A 14,621-nucleotide genomic window follows, 5' to 3' on the forward strand; every position below is an offset into this window, starting at 1 on the left:
GAGGGGAGGGGAGATGTGGACGGAGGGCCCCCTCTGAGGTCCTGAGGGCCAGTGGTTCAGAATGCTCCAGAATTCACCTTCTTACCGGGACCTGGCCAGGGAGAGGCCAGCAGCAGTGTGCCTGGACTGGCTCGGTGGTCCACGTCTCTCCAGCTACTCTCAGAGTTGACCTGGTATTCAGGCTCCTTGGTTAACCCATTGTTCACTGCATTCCTAGCGGCTGCCTTGCTCCCCCCACCCCCTTCCCAGCCACCACTCCTGTCTTTCTCTAATTAATGCTTGCCCCAACCCCAACACCTTAGAGCTGGCTCAATTATCGCCCTCACAGCAGGCCTGTCTCTCATGTTGGTCCTGACCTCAATTTGCAGACAGCCCTTTGTCTGGCCTGTTGGCTGCCCATAAGATGCTAAGCCCAGTTGGGGAAGGGAGGATGCCAGTGTGCCTCTGAATAGCACAGTGTGACTCTAATGTCTCTGCTTGGTGCAAATAGAGTGTGCCCTGAACACAGAATTCCAGCTCTGGAGAAACCAGAAAGTCCTTTGGGAGCCAGTCCCAGGCTCTGGGACTGCCTGGGGGGGGGTTCTCTCTGGCTCTGGGAGTAGTGGCATAGATGCCCACCCATGCAAAATTTACTGCCCCTGCTGGATCATGCTCTGATGCATTGCCAGTGGCTGGCTCACACAGCTATTGGCCCGGGCTGGGCTGGGCTGGTCATGGGAGACCTGGGCACCAGCCCCGCCTGCCATTCCACAGCAAAAGAGAGGGAGGTGGGTGGGAGCTCTGCACATCCGGGAACTGGTGAGGCTTTGTCTCCAATATAAAACCAATCTCCAGCCCCATGGCTCCTCCCACATTGACTTTAGGAGGGGCTCAACGATAACCTGCTTGCTAACCTGCTTACGGTGGCTTTCAGGGTCACCCACCTGCACTCACCCCCAGCTCTGCCACCTACCAGTGGATATAAATTGGCAAATGTAATGTCTTCTGCAGGGAGCGTAGCTCAATGGGAGTGTTTGCTTCACACGCAACAGGCTATGGGTTCTACCCACAGCACAGCACGGTAGTAGGAGAAAATGTCTCCAAGCCCCAGAGTTTCTGTCACGGGTGAGCCAGTAGACAGAATGTCTTCCGAAGCCCAGGCTGTTCCTTCCCACCTCTTACAGCCCTCGGTACAGGAGGCTATGACTCCTGAACTCTTCTCAGCCACAGCCCCAGCTGCCTCTGCCGGTTTTTGCCAGCTCGGGCCTGTCCCTCTGCCGTGGGCTCTCCTGCTCCACTCCCGAGGCCCCTTCACATTTGACACTGTGACCTCTTGATGCAGCAGGTGACCTGGACTCTGGGTCCCCAAGCTTGGCATTCAGTGGGACAACTGGAGTGGAAGGCCCCCCTCACCGGTCGCAGACTGGTGGAGGAACAGCTGCCCCAGCCCTGCTCTGTCCATCAGGGCTGTCACCTGGGGTACAGAGCCCCCTCAGGCCAGTGTTTCAAGGGAGGCTGAGATCTGACACCATGTGGAAGGCTGCCTGAAAGTCCCTTCTGTTTTAAACCAGGACCCCACGGGGGGGGGGTGGCACTGAGGCAGGACACTGAGGGAGGACACTGAGGAAGATGGAGTGCAGGGCTGAGGGAGGCAGCAGTGATGTGGTGTCAGAGACTCCTCAACAACGAAGAGCCATCTTTGGGGTTGTGAACACGCATGTGTGGAAATCCATCCTGACTGCTAGGCTCAGTGACCTGAGGAGTCAGGCCCGGCCATGGTGGCTGGAACCCCTCAAGTGGTGGGGGCCTGTCTGTCACAGAGCTCACACAGAGGCAATTTCAGCCTTAATCCCCACAGCCGCATGCAGAGGAGGGAACACCGTGGCCATCTGTGGTTGGGAGAGGGGTGGGTAGGGCTGTGCTTGCACATCTCAGCCCTAGCTTATCAGGCTGGGGCCTGTGGGACCCAGAACAGCCCCTTCTGGGGGGGTGTGTGGATCCAGACACAGTCCTCACTCTGGAAAGCACTTGAATGCTGTGTTTCCGTGTGTGTGTGTGTGTGTGTGTGTGTGTGTGTGTGTGTGTGTCTGTGGTGTCTGAGCAGATGTCTGTTAGCTCTGTGCAAGGGTCTGTGTGCGTGTGTGTCAGTGTGTGGATCTGTGTCATATGCCTGTGCATGTGTCCGCTAGCTCTATGTACAGGGTCTATGGGTGATCATGGGAGTTAGAGAGTTATCCTGTGTGCTTGTGCGAGTCAGTGTATGTGATCTGTTCCTGTCTCTGTGTGTCTGAGGGCCTGTGAGAATCAGTGTGTCTCTGTCTCCAAGTGTGTGTCTGTGTGTCAGTGTATGTCTATATGCGTCGATCTACGTGTGTGTGTGTGTGTGTCTGTGTGTGTGTGTGTATGTGTGTGTGTGTGTGTGTGTGTGGTGAGTGGTGATTGTGTACATAGCTCCTGTGTGTACCCCCTTGTGAGCCCTCACTCATCTGTCCCTGTGTGTCTTGGGAATGTGGTAGCAGCTTCGGGGGGCTGTCAGTGGTCAGCAGGGCCACCGGCCAGCCTCAGGCTGTCATGTTGTTTCTGTGGGTGTGAGGTGAGGGGTCAGCAAGCTTAAAACTGGAGGCTCCAGGGAGAAAACACCTCAATGACATGTGTGTGTGGAAACACTGGCTGAGCAAGAGGCGGGGAGACAGAGGAAGGCAGGAAATAATGATCTTGAGGCTCAGTGGTTGGGCCATTTTCAAATCTTCTGAAGTCATAAAATCAGTCCTGGAGGAAAGGGTGCTAGGAGACCCTGTGCTGCCCCTACCCCCAGGAGTGTGCCTCAGCTCACCCCTCTGGAGTACGGGTGTTAAACACTAGCTTTGGGTAATCTTTGCTTCTACCTACTGTGGGAGCATGGGTCTTGGAGAGGACGCATACCCTGAGTCTGCGAGTCCAAGGACATTCAAGATTCCCTTCCCATCTGCAAGTGTTTCAGACTTTCTGAACAGTGACGCCTGACCCTGACCTTGTCCAGACCATGCCTAGCAGGTTACCAGCCAGTTGCTCACAGTGAAACACACAGTTCACGTCAACCACAACATTAAGTGCCCTCACCATGCTGCAGGGTCGTGGCCACACCAGCCCCTGAAACTCCTTCGTCAGAACTGCTCCATCCCGTTAAACACTAACCCTCCGTGGTCCCGTGGAGAAAGGCTATGGACTCATGCTTTTGGGTGTGTCTGACCCTATAGCTGGAGACACCATGCACCTTCTCGTGGTCATTTTGACAATCAGTGTGGGGTTGACCACACATAGGCAGAGTGACGCTCGACAGAGGCAGCGTAGGATGCAGAGGGGGAGGTGCCCCGGCCATAGCAGTGTGCCTATGAAGTGCCATCATCTAACTTGAAGGGGGACAAGCGAAGGCACCCATGTACGCTGTAAACCGCAAAGCCACTGAGAAGACACAAAATATCTACAGCCAATGAGCGTTGAGTTAGTGCAAAAAAGGCAGAGAAAGATCAAAGGGAGAATTGACTTTCAAGAGACACGTCCCCCCCCATAACCACAGAGCGTCCGTTTCTTTCCTGGCATACACAGAACACCAATACAGACGATATTCTAGGTTATTAAAGAAATCCGAAGACATACAGAATTCTCAGGCAGGCAAAATAGGCTTTAACTGGGAGAGCACCAGAAAGGTTCATCCTGCAGTGACAACTGTGATGGCAAATCTTGGCTGTCAACTTCTTGGTTCCTAATTGGAGGAGGAGGGACTGACCCACTCTGGACAGCGCCACTGGGTTATATAAGTCTCTGGTTTTCTGTTCTTCTTTCCCTGCCTCGAATTCTGCCTTAGCCTCCCTGGATGATGATGGACCATAAGCTGTACGATGAAGTAAACCATTTCCTTTCCAACGTGCTTTGGGTCATGGTGTTTGATCACAGCAACAGCAAGCAAACTAGGACAGTAATTTATAGACCAAAGAAGGAATCAAAGTTAGAAAGCAGTTTAAACAGAATCAAAAGGAAAATACCAAATCTGTGGGTTTATCTATAGCACCGTGCCTGAGTTTGAGTGAGTATTTTAAATCAATGACCACAGTTTGCGCCTCGAGATGCAGAAAGCAGAAGAAACCGACGAAAGGGAATAGGAGCGGGGGCGTGGCTTCCTGAGTCCCTGGAGCCAAAGAGCGGGCAGGGGCGTGGCTTCCTGAGTCCCTGGAGCCAAAGAGCGGGCAGGGGCGTGGCTTCCTGAGTCCCTGGAGCCAAAGGAGTGGGCAGGGGCGTGGCTTCCTAAGTCCCTGGAGCCAAAGGAGTGGGCAGGGGCGTGGCTTCCTGAGTCCCTGGAGCCAAAGAGCGGGCAGGGGCGTGGCTTCCTGAGTCTGAGTCCCCAAAGCCAGTTAGTTCTTCGAGATAATCAATCCGACAAGGCATTACAGGAGTTGCCTTCTGACTACACCGATTCAGGAAAAGTGGCTCTGTGGCAACAAGTTTAGCTACTCAGAGAAAACGTCTGCATTCCTTGAAAGACCGGCGTTTTCCAGGCACACGCAAGCCTGGTTCAGACTTGTGGCACTGAAACTTCTGCGAAGGAAGCTTCAGGCTCAGTGCTTCCCGAGGATCACACCAGATACAAGGAAGAAAAAAGCTACCACCCAGGCACGATCTTCAGATGGCATCAAATACAGAAACATTTCAACATTGTCTGTCAACAGGGAAATAAGAACTAAAGTTACCACAGGAAAGCTCACAGCCATCAGCAAGGCTAACGGAGAGGACACAGGGGAGCAGGAGGTTTCAGGCCACTGGTGGGTATGTATCATGGTCCAGCCCTTGGAAAATAGCCTGGCTGTTTCTTAATTTATTACATACCCACCTCCCATGGGGTCCACTCATTCTGTACAAGGAGAAACAAAAGCACATGCTAGGCCAGCCAGTTTTTTGTTGCTGTGATCAAATGCCTGGGAAAAACAAGTTGAAGGGAAGAGGTTTTAGTCTGTGATGGACTGACTTTGTAGCTTTTAGGTCCATGGTAAGGCAGAAAACATCACAGCGTACACACACACACACACACACACACACACACACACACAGAGAGAGAGAGAGAGAGAGAGAGAGAGAGACAGACAGACAGACAGACAGACAGAGACAGACAGAGACAGACAGAGACAGACAGACAGACAGAGACAGAGAGACAGAGAGACTGAGAAGAAGGGATAGAACAAGGTGCTTCCGGTGGGCTTGTAAGGTTGGAAGTGAGTCTTAACTAGTGGGACACCACCCCAAATGAAACCAGAGAATGGAGTTTCATGCAAACTCAAGAGGTTTATTTTCCATCGAGTTGGGGTCGACCCTCAATCAGCCCCTCGTGGCGAGTGACTAGAAGGCAACTCCGAATGGCTAAAAAAACAGTTTTTATACTTTTAGGGGTACAAGTTACATCAGCAAGGTTATAGTTTAAACTTATTGGCTAAGCACATTGACCTTTGAATCTCTTGATTAGCAAACATATGACACGCATTCAAACTCTATCCGGGACCAGAGGGTCAGGTGGCCATCAGTCAGTACATTCTGCGGCTTTCCAAGAATGTTCCTGCTCCTCCTGAGAACAGTGGGTGGAAAATAGAACTAGCCTTGACTAGAGACGGGAAGCTGGTACTTGGCCTAGCCTTGACCCAAGGCAGGAAGCTGGTACTTGGCCTAGCCTTGACCTGAGGCGGTGGGTGTAAGGCTGGCAAAAGCCCCTAGAGTCCTTTAGGTTGGTACCCAGTGTCTTACTCCCTCCACTCAGGCCCCACTTCTGTAAGTTCCCATCACCTTATAACAATGCCACTGAACTGTCATAAGTTATCACTTCTACAGATCCCCAACTCTGGACACACTGTTCGGTACTAAGCTTCCCATAGAAAAGCCTTTGGGGGTAGGGGGCCATGACCACAGAAGAGCATCTGAATGCTTGCAGCAGCCCTTGTCTACAAAGAGCACAGATGTGGCTGACTCAATAGCTCTGTGAATAGGTATAGGGTGATGTGTCTACCTCTCAGATCTTCCTCAGCAGCAGAAGGTAATGGACACATCATCACAGAGACAAGTGGCAAATGGCCCCGCATAAGAGAAGCTTGACACAAGGAAGATAATTTATGATTCTATAAAATAATTGATATAAAATTCTAGAAAATGCACACTAATCGGAAGTGACAGGACATAGAGTTTAGATTTCCTGAGCTACCTGGAGTCTGGGGCAAGGAGGAGGAGAGGGGAGGGGACAGATGACTCCTCTGTGCACCGGGCACATTCTTGCCTTCCCTGTTGCACTGGGCATATATAAATGTCCCAGTTTGTTTTCTTTTGCTGTGATGAATAGCAGGACCAAAAGAGACTTGGTGAGGGAAAAATCTGTTTGGGTTAAACTTCCAGTTCATAATCCATCACAGAGGCAAGCCAGGCCAGGAACTTAAGCAGAGCCCACAGAAGAAGGCTGCTCATGGGATCACGCTCAGCTAGCTTTGGAAATGCAGGCCAGGTCTGCCTAGGGAATGACACTGCCCGCAGTGGATGAGACCTTCCTATGTCCGTCAGCAATCAGGAGAGTGCCTCACAGACATGCACACAGTTCAATCTGATCTGGGCAGTTCCTTAACTGAGGTTCTCTCTTCTCAGGTGACTCTAGTTTGGGTGAAATTGATGATTACAAACTAACGGGGGCAAAGGGTATGTTAAGAACCATGTGCTTCAAGTGTGCGCAGTTTACTCCAGGGTGATAAAGCTAATGACCGGAAGTGTAAAGCTCTAGTTCTTTATTTAGTCAAATAGCAAATGCTCATTGGTCATGGCAAGCCTGCTGCACAGCACAGGTGGCCAACGTGCGTACCTATGGACGGTGTTAGTCTAGAGGAAGAACACGCCACAGATACCTTGCTGTGGGTGGACATCCTGAGAACACCAGCAAAGGGGATGTGAAGACCTCGACAGATGCTGGTACTGCTGACCATAGCTGTGTCCACACCACCTTGGGTGACCCCGGTGGGAAAAGATCCTTCCCATCTCCGTGACAGCCAAGACAGAGGTGCTGGTAACCCCCAAGCAGGCCCCCAAGTGTCAAGTGGATGCCACTGAGAGGTCTATGCTGCTGTGAGTTAAAGCCATAGGGATGGAGAACCTCCGTGGGGCTGGGAGAGGTGGGTTCAGTTGCTCCAGAGTCTGGCTTGGGCAGTATGGACTAGGAGGCAGGTGTTGATCTGTTGACACCCTTGGTCCTGTGTCCGCGTGCCCCTGTGGGGCTGTAGGGAGGGGTTTCTGGGATCACCTGGCAAGTGAGCCAGACTGGCTTATGGAGAACAGAAACAGATGTCGGGGTCAAGGGGAGCTGCCCTGAGGAGCACTCAAGGCCCCCAGTGCCATTTGATCTCCCAGCCTTTCCTCCCTCTTGGCCACATCTTAGGACATTAATACATAGGGGAAAGCGGCTGAGCCCTGGGCAGAGGCTCTAAGGAACTGGGTTCTTGTGTCCCATCAGTCCCCTCAAGGGTAACCAGCTCTAGGGGTCAAGCAGTAGTGCAGGACCAATTGTAACAGCCACTGGACCTCGGCAGGGGGCAGCTGAGGCAGCTGATAAAGCCTGTCCCAGCCCCACAGGGGAGGAATGCAGCTAACCTGTGGGCTGGTCTGTGGTTGAGGACACAAGGACACTAGGCTTATCCTGGGTGTGGACACCCTGGCAGGAGAAGTCTCCTTTGGGCCTCACCTGTGGGCAAACATTTCCTGAGCCCTGGGAGTCAGACACAGGGGTAGCGGGATTTGCCAGGGGGTGGTGGAGCTCTGTGTCTGGTGTATCAGCCTGGGTACACAGAGAGGCTGATGACATTTCTCCCAAGCCGGTGGCCTGGCCTTGGTTGTCCTCTGCTTGGAAGGATGAGGTGTTTTCTCCTTCTTCTGTGCTATCTGTCCCCTGGGCGAAATTGAGCAAACCCATAAAAGCCAATGACTCTGATTGCCGAGGACGACGCGAGGCCCGAATGGCATCGTGACGCGCGCTGCCAAGTTGATAAAAATGTAATAAGTTCCAACACGAGAGTTCTTTGCTGACAGGTGTGGCGTGGCCGTGTGTAACTACGCTCACGATTAATCGACTTTCTGTGGCGGTCATTTAGGGCCATTACTTATGAAGCTTGGCACGGAGTGACCAGAAGCTGTGGAAGGGAAGGTGGGCAGGAGGTGGCAGGGCCTGGCGGTCCCCAGCAGAGCACGCCATGCCGGGTCCTCATGGGCGCAGCTGCGGTGCGGTGGGATCATCCCCCTTTGTGATTGGAAATGATTGTATTTGTGGTTTGCACAGAAATTCTGCAACATATTGATTTTTCAATTACGTTGGGAAGAAAACAAGAACGAGATGGAAGGATTGCGCTCACTCCGGAGTGGCTGAGCAGAGCCGTCTGCGGCATTCACAGCCGTAACTAACCCCAGGCAGCCCGGGAGACCTGGCCTCAGACAGGGACCTTGAGCAGGTCACCATCCAGGGCCTCACAATCACACACGCCTTTAGACGTACAGCCTTTGTGCTTCTGGGGAAACTGAGCCACGTTGGGGAAGGGCCTTGCCCATATGGAGCAGAAATGAACCAGAGCTCAGGACTCAAGGCTGGTGTCCTGGTCTGGGTTAGGATCTGATCAGGAAAAGCTGGGGCCTCAGGATCCGGCAGAGCACCCAGAGCCTGCAAGGGCAGTCAGTGTAGCCCAGGTTAGAACCAAAGGCTCAGCAAGTCTGCCTCCTCCACGGCCCCCTGTTCCCTGGTCCTGTTTTGGGGCTATTGTGACCTCATCTCTACCCCCTTCTGACGTTTCAGCCTTGACCAATGTCTCCCCTTCTTTGGGGTCCTTTGGGCCCCTCTATTCCTGCTCCTCCTTTGCATTGTCATCTTCCTTGGGTCTGACAAGTCTCTACTTTCCAACAGATTGAAGACGAGGTTTCAAAGCAAAACGAGCTGCCCACCGGAGGGTGAGGACAGGGTGACGGGTGGGAACTATAAAGCTGGAGTGATGATGGGCTCTGTGACCGGGTTCCAGAGTCCTGGGTGTTTGACCAGAGTGGAGGCTATGGTTGCCTATGCTACCCCATCCTTGCCACCTTCCCCTGCCAAAGACATGGCTCCCTGAGCCTTCCAGGTGTTGTGAAGCTACCAGAACCAGGCTAAGCCGACTTGAGAGCTGGGGTGCAAGGGGGATCCTGGCAAGCTAAGCCTTGAGCCAGAGGGCCAACTCACCAGGGTGGTGCCCCACAGGGGTCGTTAGAGGGGGCAGCTGGGGGTTGGGGACAGTCCTAGTTGCAGGTGGCGCTGCCACCAAGCTGCTGGCAAAACAAATGCTTCTCTGAGGCTCGACCTAGGCCGGACTTTAATTGGAAAAATCACGTCCATAACTGCTCAGAATGGAAGGCTCTGCTCCCTCGAAGGCATGTAGAGCACGGTAGCAGTTACAGTCCCCGGTGGTTTTTCTTCTTTAAAGAAGTGGAACGTGTGCGAAATGAATCACACACTCATTAGAACAGCTGGCTCGTGTGGCAAAGGAGTTCTGGGTATCGGGCGACATGGGTGATGCTTCCCGAGCTGGGAGTCCTGCTGCACAAGACGACCATGAGACACCTTGGTGCCGTGTGGCGTCAGGCAGAAGGGAATCAGGGGCACCCACTCCAGTCGCTGCTCATCCGGCTTCCAGTGAGATGGTTAGGTGACCTACCCTCCCTCCCACTTGAGGGCAGAGCTCCCCTTCCCCTTACAAGAAGGCTGACCTTCTGAAACAACACACAGGGAGGTCTGGGGACCTAGTGGGCCTGACCCTTCTTCCCAGCGTTGGGCCGGGTGCAGCTCAAGGCAGGAGGCTGCTGTACCTCCTTGGAGACAACTGTCCTTATATAACCCGGAGCCCAAATGCTGGCTTGCATTCCTCTAGCACACCCATGCTGTGGGGTGATCTTTTCTCCTGCCCCGGGAGTTTCCAGCACCAGGCCAGAGGGAAAGGGAGCAGAAAGGTCTGGGCCCCTTGTTCCTAGAAGGCCTGGCGCTCTGGGCTTCCAGGGGACTGGGGAGGACAATGGGCAGGAAGGAAGAGGCTTTCTAAAGAGCAGGACGGAGGGCTCTTCTTCTTTGACACAGGACTTGTAGAAGTAAAGAAAGCCAAGGACCAGCCAGGCAGGAAGCTAGGCTAGAATACAAGCCGTGATGTTTGGTGGAAATGGGATGGGGGAGAGTGAGCCTCTAGTTCACAGAGGTAAACAAGCCCGGAGATGGGTGGCTATCAGTCTCACGGCTGTTTGGAGGTATACTGGGACAAAGTGGGTCGTGGATTGGTCCCACCCCACATCATCCCTGAGAAGGAGCTGCGCTAAAATGACCTCCCGCAGGAACACTGCCTCTGTCACTAGACCGTGGGTCCGGCAGAGGACAGGCACGGAGCACGTGCCCCAGACCATGGTTCACCCAGCGTGGTCCCACACATTCACTGAGCTCGTAAATAATCTCACAGGTAAAGGATCTAATTTTCTCTCATTCGTCCTGTGTTCTTGCTGCCTCGTAAATCACAGCCATTTATGACTCTCTCTTCGGCACTTTTGCGATGGCCGATAATGGTTGAGTAAGTGGCAGAGAGGATGAATTCTGCAGCAGATTTTAAACAAACGTGCACGTTGGAGCCATAAATAACCTTAAGCAGTACTGGGGGGAGGTGTTCCTCCCGCAGGCCACCCCAGAAGCACAGCGGCAGCCCTGGGGTGGGGGGCGGGTTCTGCTTCCTTCAGAAGGGTCCCTTTAAAGAGTGGGACTTGTAGCTTTTTAGTTGTAGAGGATCCCACTGAAGCCAACGTGCTCACGTGTTTACATATGTGTGAGTAAGGTTGTACGTGTGTGTACACACGTGTGCATGTACGTACCATGTGAGCCTGTGGACTCCCCAGCCCAGCTTAGATGTGCACCCCCCAGAGAGACAGTTGCTCTTTGGGTCTTGGGGTACCTTTCTGCAGGATGGGTACTATGTTGGCGGGGGGGGGGGGTTCTCAGCCTATATCGATCCAAAGTCTGTTCTTCAAGGACTGTGGCTCTGCTGCCTTGACCTAGAACCCCCAAATCACTCAGTCCAGTGGTGCCCAATACCTGCTCTATCTGAGGAAGGTGGGCGTGAAGAGTAGGTGGAAGGACTCTGTGGCCGGAGCAGAGGTCCTGAGTTCTGAGTCCCGGAAGAGGCTGGACTGGAGGCCTGTGGGTGTCTCCTATTGGGCTACCAGCCTAGAGCGCACATGGTAGGTCCAGTGCCACCTCTGTTCTCACAAGGTATTGGGTGGCTTCTCCCATTTCTAAGGTATCCTTCCAAAACCTCTTTCCCTCCCCAGGCCGTCTCCTGATCCTCTAGCAGCTGTAAACACACGCTCACACACATCGGAACACACGCACATGTGTGTAGTATATACACATGTAGAGGATTAGTAGATGGGCACACACATGTTTGTTTCCATACTGGGCAGCTTCGTAGATGCCGCCTGGGCCCTCTGAACCCACAGGCCCTGGGACCCCTGAGTCCCCCATTGTTTGTTCTTTGCCAGGACTGCTTTGCCAGCAGTGGGCTTGGGCAGCCCCTCGTGCAGCCATAAACGTAATTGATATTCTCAGCATTTCGGGGAAAAAATACGAGTATTAAAGATATACAGTACACCTCATAAAATTCTCTCATATTTCTTCTTTATGGTAGGTTCTAAAATTGGCAAAATAAATTCCCTAAAACCCATTACACTTAGTGCAGAGTGCGTTTTGGAGGCAGAAGGCGCAGGGCTGGGGCCTCGGGCTCCTTGCATAGAGGAGTGCAGTTCCAGCCTGGCTACCGGGCCCTTTTCCCCGACACTGGATTAAATGGGAGCAGTAATTGCCTCGTTCACAGCCTCTGAGCACGGCCCAGTGCCCAGCAAGCTTAATCTCCATGCTGGGGCCTTCTGTCTTTCTCCAAGTAAAGAAAATGCTGCTTGACTCCCACACTGATTCTGTCTGGCTCTAGGGCTGCACATCCCCGGGAGCAGCACCATATAATTATGTGGGCTCCCTTCCCCACAGGTGCATGCATGCATTGGAGCCTGGTGTCCAGGTGGGCGGTGACCATCAAAGCCGGCTGTCTGTGATCCCCGGTGCTAGCCTAGCTCTTTCCTATAGCTGAGCGAACTGCCCACCTCAGTTTCCTTACAACTCCCTCTTAGTTTAATCCAGATTGAAATTCATAACCCGTGATTATAGATGCCTCAATTCACTCTTTATTATTTTTTTCTCTTTCATAAGATTCGCTTCCAAACAGCAGAAGGCCACGTTTTCCCCTGTAATGTTTAAAACCAATTTTATTGAGGAATAGTTTACAGGCCATAAAATACATGCTTTTTTAACAAGGCAAACTTGGGCCAGAGGTAGAGTGGTGCAGTAAAGCTAATGCTGATGTCTTAAGTTCAATCCCAGAAACCCCATGGTGGATGGAGAGAGCTGACTCCTAAAAGGTGCCCTCTGACCTCCACGTATGCATGGACAAGTGTGCACACACACTAGTTATAAATAAGTAAATTGTAAACTCTGTTTTACAGATCGTTTTAGGTTTCCAGAGTTTCGAAGAATTCAAGACAGTATTGACACTTCTCATAGACTCCCGTAACTTGCATCTCATGTTGTTTTGATACGTCTGATATTAATGTTTCTGAAGACCTTGACGGCTTTGGGGAGAACTGTTAGGTGGCGTGTAAGCCACCTCCGACGCCTGGCAACGCCTGCTGTTTCCTCCCTGGTCAGAAGGAAGCTGTGGGTATTGGAGCAGCCATAACATCGTGCTGTTGCCCCAGCCGCACCAGCTCTGGTTCCTACGGGCTTTCTGTCTGGCTCCTGTGTTCTAGGACTCTCCCAGCCTTTGTGGATATTTCTCTTTCTTGGCAATATAGGAAGCTCTGGGCCCATCTCATGCATTTCCTGCTTTGATTTCTCCACTGATCCCTGAAATGGAAACACTGTGCGGGGGCAAACACGTGAAGGAGTGTTTTCCTGAAGTGGACACGGATAGAAGGCTAAGGCACACTTGTGAAGGAACACTGTGCTGAAGCAGACACAGGAGAGGGGATGTTCTGCTAAAGCAAGCACGTGAAAGGACACACGGCGAAAGACTCTTTGCTAACAACACACACGCATTGGCCCGCCTTACGTTTAATAGCTGAGCTGCATTTGTCAGGACTCCATAGAGAGAAACCAGCCGAAATCTTCTGGTGGTGCTGCAGTTTCTTGCTGCTTCTGCAGACTTTGTCTGATTGGAAGAGTGACCTCAGCTGAGGCAAGGCCCATGGAGGACAAAATAGGACTCGACGGACAGTGACGGAGACAGAGCTTGGCTTGCTGGTACAGCTAGCTGTGCAATGTTGTGGGTCTCACGCCTTCCCTTCACTGAGCGAGGCCCAGCTGAGAACTCCTCCTGGTGCTCCTCCTGGTCTCTCCTGCTGACTTGTGCCCAGGCTGAGGCCTGGCTGTCTCTGCTGGGCAGTGCCACCTCTGCTGATTCCTGTTTGCTATCCCGACTCTACCGAACTGGGCTGCTGGTGTATCTGTGAAGTGTTTGTGAGTGGATCAAGCCACTGCTGACCTGTGAACTGGACTGCCGATTTCCAGACGACACAGACTGGAGTTACTCCGTAGATCTTTTTCAAACAGGTCCACTCCCTGCGACAACTGCACAGCCCCTGCAGAACAACAGCAGCATAGTTTGATCTTTCCGCTTGACCTGGGGACAGGTTTCCCTCAGTTGGGCGTTTGTTGACCTTTCTCTGAGTTGTACAGCTCTCGTCATACAGATTGCAGCTCCTGTGCAGGCTTCGGTATTTAGGCTTTTCACGTTAGGGGTTGGTGTTGGAACTAGCATTTTGTCTTTACTCCAGATTCCAGGGGTTTGTTGCTGGTGAGCAGAAAGCATTGGACTTTTATATGTGAACCAGGCGTCTTGCAACCTTGCTGTACTTATTTATTCCAGGAGACAGATTCATTCATTCATTCATTCATTCAATCACTCACTCACTCACTCACTCACTCAATTCATAAGTCGATTTCAAATGTGGAGATTTTATCTGGAATAAATCTTGCTTGGTATCTAATGACGTTTCCATTTGCTAATTTTCTGGTGCATTTTGCACCTCTGCACCTTTCTCGTGATGTCTTTACCTGGCTTTGGTATCAGAACATCCGTAGACTTTCAAGGTGAGGTAGGGAGTGTCTGTGTCTCTATCGTGTGAGAGATTGTCGAGACCGCAGCTATCCCTTACATAGTTCTTAGGACTCCCTGGGAGGGTGGGCCTGGAGCTGCTGTCTTCTGAAGGTGGTCGCTGGTTGTCCCAGTTGTAAAAGCAGACTTCGCATTGCTGGGACAAGAACTGGGAGAAACAGTCTGAAGAAAGAAGGATTTAATTTTGGCTCAGAGCTCTAAGGTTTCAGTCTATAGCGCTCTCTCTCTCTCGCTCTCTCTCTCTCTCTCTCTCTCTGTGACATGTGATGCAAGTGTGTGACATGCATGTGGTATGTGTGGTTGGTGTGGATGTGATGTGTGATGTATGTGTGATGTGTGTGTGTGTGGTGGGTATGTGATGTGTGTGTGTGAAATATGTGTGTT

The 14,621-nt window shown here is 52.2% G+C and overlaps 1 long non-coding RNA gene across 1 annotated transcript; it reads left to right on the plus strand.

Annotated features, from left to right (window-relative positions):
* The first annotated feature begins 4,366 nt into the window (after nucleotides 1-4,366).
* On the plus strand, nucleotides 4,367-14,109 carry LOC120103631 (uncharacterized). The gene is made up of 2 exons (XR_005506352.2): nucleotides 4,367-4,779; nucleotides 12,568-14,109. It is a non-coding gene; the product is annotated as an uncharacterized LOC120103631 (long non-coding RNA).
* Nucleotides 14,110-14,621: the final 512 nt, after the last annotated feature.

This window comes from Rattus norvegicus, chromosome 6, assembly GCF_036323735.1.
Source record: "Rattus norvegicus strain BN/NHsdMcwi chromosome 6, GRCr8, whole genome shotgun sequence".
Taxonomy (NCBI): domain Eukaryota; kingdom Metazoa; phylum Chordata; class Mammalia; order Rodentia; family Muridae; genus Rattus; species Rattus norvegicus.